The sequence below is a fragment of the Phyllostomus discolor genome, chromosome 2 (assembly GCF_004126475.2).
Source record: "Phyllostomus discolor isolate MPI-MPIP mPhyDis1 chromosome 2, mPhyDis1.pri.v3, whole genome shotgun sequence".
NCBI lineage: Eukaryota > Metazoa > Chordata > Mammalia > Chiroptera > Phyllostomidae > Phyllostomus > Phyllostomus discolor.
The window spans coordinates 21637803-21644748 of NC_040904.2; the positions used below are offsets into that span (position 1 = coordinate 21637803).

The following is a 6946-nucleotide window of genomic DNA, read 5'->3' on the forward strand; positions in this document are numbered from 1 at the left end:
GAGAACACACTGATGGTTGCCAGAGGGGAGAGAGCTTGGGGGGGTGGGTGAAAAAGGTAAAGGGATTGAGGAGTACAGATTGGTAGTTACAAAATAGTCGTGGGGGAGTACGTAAAGCACAGGAAATATAGTCAATAACTATGTACGGTGCCATCTGGGTCCTGGAACCACCAGGGGGACCACTTTGTAAAGTATATGAGTGTGTAACCACTATTCTGTACACCGGAAACCAGTACAAAATAATATTGAATACAAAATGTAACTGAAAATAAAATTTTAAAAAGTTAAATAAAAAAATAGAGGGTTCATGACAGATCTCATCGAATAACCTTTGAGCAAAGACTTGAAAGAAGCAAGGAGTGCAGCCCTGTGACATCTGGAGAAGAAGGAGACGAATGTCACAGGTAAGAGCACTGAGCACGCAATCCCCCGAGCAAACCAGGGCCTGCAGAGGCTCAGGACCCTGCGCCCTCACACCTCTCAGTGAGCGCTCCTCTCCTACTTCACGGCGTGCCGTACCACCTCGCGCTCTCGGATGTATACCAAGTCAGTGGTCCGTGGGACAGCAATACTGGGAGCCAGGGAAAACATGGAAGTTGGTGGCACCAGTCTGACAGACAGAGCACACCCAGGAGGGACATCGGGCTTCAGGTTTGGGCTGAGTATTGTCAAGACGAGACTGCTTGAGAGGCAATGTCTTCTCAAAGCTTGAGACCCAGGTGAGCACTGATTTGCGCCTCTCTGCCAGGAAAGACGCTCTATTCAGAGACATGAGACACAGAACAAGGTGTTCTATACACGTTTCTTAGGAGTTGTGTATTGAAGATATGGAGAAAATGTGGAAAGAAAATATTTGAGTGGCTGAGACTTTTCCAGAATTGATTCAAGACATAAAGCCATAGGTTGAGGAAGATCAGCATGTCTTGAACTGAATAAATAATAAGAAATGCAAAACTAGATATATAGTTAAAATAGCAGAACACCAAACACACAGAGAAAAACGTTAACAATTTCAAATGGTGACTCACCTTGCTTCAAAACCAACAAACAACTTTCATTACTTAACTGAATCGTGAGGTATACTATTTTTCTCAAACTGAATCAATCCTGCCTACTTGAACTTGGGTTGTTTGTTTGTTCATTTGTTTGTGTGTTTTTACCATGCCCATTATGTACTTCTACTCAGTTTATAGACTTTTGAGTGTCATGTGAACTATGAACTCAATCTTCTCATTTGTCTTCTTCCCGGGTTCCCGGTTCTCTGCCATCAGCACTTAAAGTCTTGCCATCGGTGTAAATCACCGAGTGGGCTCACCTCCACCTTGAGACCTTCGCAGAGGCTGCCAGCCCAACCTGTGCCACACGCCGTATAACGCCTGGCATTGTTCCCACTTATGAACGTGTATCTATCACTGTGCTCAGCTGCTGTTGTCTCTTAACGGAAACGTACGATGATGATGGTTTAAAGCTGTAGTTCTCTAATTCTTGAACCTAAAAGATTCTTAAAATTTGTGGGGAATACAGCATTCCCAGATCTTCTTTTTGCAAAAAATCTATGAAAAGCCATCATTTACTACCTATGTCATTTCATAAGAGAGAGACCATTTTAACCATAAAATCTATTAAGGACATAATCTCATCTAAATTGAATAAAGTTACCTTAATCTAAAGCTCACGGCATTGTTCATATTCCCCGTCCTTTACTAAACTAACTAATAAACTCTTCATCAGTGGCAGCCTCCCTTGCGTCCAGGCCAGCATTTAGAAATCACTGCTCTGCTGTTATGCTGCTTCCCCGACTTCCTGCTGCTAGACTTTTGGCAGAGAAAAAATAAACGTTTGAATGATCAAGTGAAGCAATCAAATTTGAATTATGTTTATTTCCTCCCATTTTCTTATTCTCATCATGAATCTTCACTCTCTTCCTCACCTCCCATCCCCAGCCACGCCATTGCGTTTTCTGCATTTTTAACTGAAAGTTCCCCGTGCTTCTTTGTAGCAAGAGCAGATGTTATTTGCAGCTCGACCGCATACATTTAAAGGTGAATGTCCCAGGCTGACTCTAGCTGTCCTTTATCGTCTGTCACGTTGACCTTTATTTCTTTTTCTTCTTTACTGTAACTCTAAATTTATTTACTAATTTTCAGCACTCTCTTTTCTCTATTTTGGCCTGGTTTTTTACTTCTGCGCCTTTCTCAGCTGTGCTTAGGTTCTTACATAACTTTAATCACTATTTCTATCCGCAGTTCTCCTCATTTCCAAAAATATTTCCCCTGTGCACTTAGAATTTGATAGTTAACTTTTTTTATTAGCAAACCAATATAATTAACTATAGGATATCTTGAACATAGTTTCAGGTGAAAGAAAATGACTCATAACTCTTACCCCCAAAGCTAGTCACTGCTGACAGTTTCCTGTACGTCCTGTGTTCCCTGAGGTCTTTTACTGGATGTTGACACCTCCCCCTTTCGATGAATACAAGTGTGTGTGTGTATATATATATATATATATATATATATATATATTATGATTTAAAGACTATTCAGGGGTCCCAGATGGAACTAATCAAAAGAGACAATATATTTGCTTATAATACCCACCACTATTGGTCCATTACCATCATTAGCAAATAAGATAATACATCCAGTTATGCTATTTGAATTTTGAAGATGAAGAAACATATGACTTAAGGTCCTTGACAACCAAAATGACCATTACTATGATCTTGACAACTCTTTCTGAGGCTAGCAAAAGGAATACTTCGATTTAACAAATATCCCAGCAGTATCCCCACCATAAAAATAGTTGTCTATTGTTATTATGTGCTGTACCAAGATATCACCTATTACTGATTCCAGGGGCTACAGCATATTTAACAATTTGCCTGCCTTCTTCTTAGAAAATCGTCACCCCAGAGGCTTTCTGTGGGGGTCAGGTAACCACTTACTCATTCCCACTTAACGCTGCCACACATATACTTCACCAGCCCTGCTTATGGGACCAGTTGTCAGTACCGTAACTCAAAGCTGGCTTTCTTGTTTTTGATTTTTCCTGGAAATTGGACATAGAGAATGATCACTTCAGAGAGGGGGCCGAGTAGCGAAGAAGATGCCAAGGCAGAGGTCTCTGTCTAAGGCTTTAATATTGGACCACATGCAGAGATAAGTAATGGCAAAGATCGTGTAGTCTTCAAAAGAGAAATAATCCATGTTTCTACATCTGATGACTTTCTGATACTATGCCCAGTCTGGTCTGTATGAAGTCCACCTCTTTTTCCTGTCTTGAGTTTCTACACGTTGAACAGTGCTCATCTTTGCTGTTGCTGAGTTACTTCCAGTGCATTTTTGTTCCTTGCCAGGCATGACTAAATGACAACACACGGAAAGGGGTAAGAGATTCAGTCTGGGTTGTAGAAAGATGAATGGAGGTTCAAGAAAGTGTCTCAAGTCGTAGGCATGGCTTGAGGGGCCATGGGGAGAGACAAAAAAGAAAAAGAACAGAAGGGAAGGAAACTCCCTAGACAGACACACTTTGCCCTGGGCAGTAAGTTCAATAAGGAAATGCCAACTCCCCCCTGGCATGCAGTTTGGTTGGACACAAAGTACAAACCTCTGTCTCCTTGTTATGGGCGGCATCACAAAGCTCTTTCAGCCTTAGCTGAGTTGTTACATATGGAATCTGGGGCCCCTTCTAGCTAGCTTTCTGCTTTTCTGGTTCTTCTTATATTCCAATGGTTGCAGTTAACTACCGACCTCTGTCTTCTGGTCCTTCAAGCAAGACAAACTGTGGGTACTTACCCGGCAGGGGAGACATCACGATCACGAAGGTGGTTTTCCCAGGGCGAGGCTTATCCATTGCACTCCGTGTGTGCTGACCCCTGCGATTTCCCCAAATGTGGGAAACTCGACTGCATGATGTGTGGTAGTGGGGGACTGCATTTGTGCTCTCCTCTGAACAAAAAAAAAAAAGAAAAATTGTGCATTTTCCATTAGATTTGCTATCCCTAGATGGACAGACTGGGGTCTGCCTTCAAGTTAAACATTTCAAAAACAGGAAACTCATCAAGTTCCTTTCCCTTCTTCCCAGTGTCATCCTCCCTCTCATTTCTGTCTGCTTTATTGTCATACTCCTGTGCCATGAGCTATCTGTTTTACCTATGTCTTATCAAGACTTCAGGGGTTTTGACTTTTGGCTTCCTGAGCAGCACCATGGCAGTCCGCAAGAACAAGCACCTTACAAAAGACGGTAAAAAGGGAGCCAAGGAGAAAGCAGTTGGTCCATTTTCTAAGAAAGATTGTCATGATGTGAAAGCACCACTGTGTGCTAACAAGAAATATTGGGAAAACACTAGTCCCAAGAACTCAAGGAACTAAAATCATACCTTGTGGTCTCAAGGGCTGTGTGTTTGAAATGAGCCTGGTGGATCCACAGAATGATGAAGTTACATTTAGAAAGTTCAAGGTAGTTCCTGAAGATGTTCACAACCAAAGCTGCCAGACTAGTGTCCACGGCACGGATCTTCCCCATCACAAATGTGCTCCATGGTCAAAAAACGCAAGACCATGACTGAAGCTCATGTTGATGTCGAGACCATGGATGGTTATTTGCTTTGTTTAGTCTGTGCTGATGTTATAAGAAAGCTCCACAATGAGGTTCAGAAGTCCTCTTCTACTCTCAGCATCAACAGGTCTGCCAAATCTGGAAGAAGGTCATGAAAATAGTGACCCAAGAAATGCAGACACATTACATGAAAGAAGTGGTCAATACATTGATTACAAAGAGCATTGGTAAAGGCATAGAAAAGTCTTGCCAATCTCTTTGTTCACTCCACGATGCCTTTGTTAGACAATTAAAAGGCTAAAAAGGCCCACCTTTGAACTGGGAAAACTCCTGGAGCTTTGTAGCGAAGGCAGCTGCCTGGGAAAGCCACTGGCTGTGAGATGAGACAGGTGCTACAGTTGAAGAGCTGATGGAAGTGAGGTCCCAGCCCAAGAGTCTGTTTAAAATTCAGACATTTAGTGGTGACAAATAAAAAATCCTATCTGTGGAAAAAACCTATTGATGGTTTGTATCAATTCCAAGAGGGCTGGCCTGATAAGAGCTACTTGGCTCCAGTTGAAGCAGAACGCTCTGCAACCCTTGTTATGGTCTCACTGCTCTGGTGCGGAGTCTTCCCCTCTGTGTTAACCTCAGCCAGATGAAGTGCCTCTTCGGATAATCGGTTTCAGGATATATATATGCAATACATATATATTCTAAAGACATCTATGCATATATGCGCATATGTACATGTATATAAACATATATGTACACACACACATATACTTACATATATGTGGGTGTGTATACATATACACACACAATCACATGTGCCAGAAAGTGGCATTCTATTTCTTTCCTAAATACAAAGCAACCTGTCTGGCTAAATATGTATCACAACTGTTATTGAATGTTGCAGGGAGTAATACTGGAGAGGGAGGCAATGATATAGGAGAACTTTCCATTTGATTCTAACAAAACCCTACAGTACAAAAGCAATAAATTCAAGCTATATAAATATGACAAACAGAATTGACTAAATTGACTACCACATTTTAACACTATGGCCACGGAAGCTTCACAAACCCTTTGGCTGTCTAGGTAGAGGACTCTGCAATAAAGAAGGAGGAAAAAATAGTAATATATAAAATCCAAAGTGAAACTTTTACTAAACAGGACTCAAGGAAAAAAAAAACAAAGAAACAAAAAATGAATACAAGAAAATAATTTTATAAAGAAATTCTTTTTTCCAAGGGGTGGGCAGAGCATACAGAAGCTAAGGGAAGATGATGCATATCTCCAGGGTTAGCAACCACTGGGAGCCATTTGTACTTCAGGTTTGAAGGGGCGAGATCAGAGAACAATTCTTGGAATATACGGAGGGTAGCTAGAGAGGGAGGTTCCCTCAGAGGTAGCACACCAAGTCTCAACAAGCTGGAACCAATGAAGGTAGGAAAAGAAATATTCCAGGAGAAGCATTCTCCTCTTGCAGGTGCTCCTATCGGCTGAGCCCAACTGGAAGCCAGAATGTTCTCTAGCCTGTTGCTGTGGTTCACACAAAGTAGCTTCATGGGTACACTGTAATATATCACACAGGGTGATTTAGAGGGGCAACCCGAAAAACACCTCCATGCAGAATTTATGAAAAATTTATTGCAGATGAAAGAAGAACAAACTTTAACTTAAGGCAAAAATGTAGTGCACACATCCAAAAAATATTTACTTTGGAAACTAACAGAGCATTTTAAAGTATCTTTGACATTCCCAGTAGGATATGGAAAGGGAAAATCTATATGAAACAGAAGCAGAAAGCTTCTAGAGCACAGAATAAGACCTAAGTAGAAGCAAATAAAATAATAATGTTTAAAAAAAGATACAGAAGCAAAAGCGGTAACAAGAAAATTGATGCGTTAGAAAATCAAATGAGTTTTAGTCAATGCAAGAACTTCAGCTGATATTGAAAACTTCAAACACAAAATTATGTATTAACATTATATTGATCAAATATAACCAATAAAATTCATAGTCAAGGCCACACTTAAAAGTAAAAATGAGGGTCCTTGGGGCCCCAAAATAAGAGGAAACTTAAACAGTGAGAGGGAAGCAAGCAAAGTTCCCTCAGAGCATGTGGATTGAGTACATGTCTAAGCGGCTGGATTTTTAAATGGAACTGGGCTTCCGCCTAAAGAAGAGAACCTGCATGAGTCTTCTTGTCCATCCCCACAGGACCAGACAGTCTGCCCACTGGCCTCCAATGGCATCTCATCTCCGTGGGACACTGGAAGAACAACTGTCATTTGATGGGGATGAAAAACACAAGCTTGTGGATATGAGGTCTGAGTGTACGCTGTTACCCAATGCACAGAGGGATGCTCAGAGCAACGACATTTATTTGTCTAAAAACTGG

At 41.3% G+C, this 6946-nt stretch overlaps 1 non-coding gene and 1 pseudogene across 1 annotated transcript; both read left to right on the top strand.

Moving 5' to 3' along the window:
• The first annotated feature begins 3789 nt into the window (after nt 1-3789).
• LOC114491218 lies at nt 3790-3953 on the top strand. Its single transcript, XR_003684023.1, has one exon. It is a non-coding gene; the product is annotated as a U1 spliceosomal RNA (small nuclear RNA).
• Nucleotides 3954-4208: 255 nt separating this feature from the next.
• Nucleotides 4209-4944, top strand: LOC114490758 (annotated as a pseudogene).
• Nucleotides 4945-6946: the final 2002 nt, after the last annotated feature.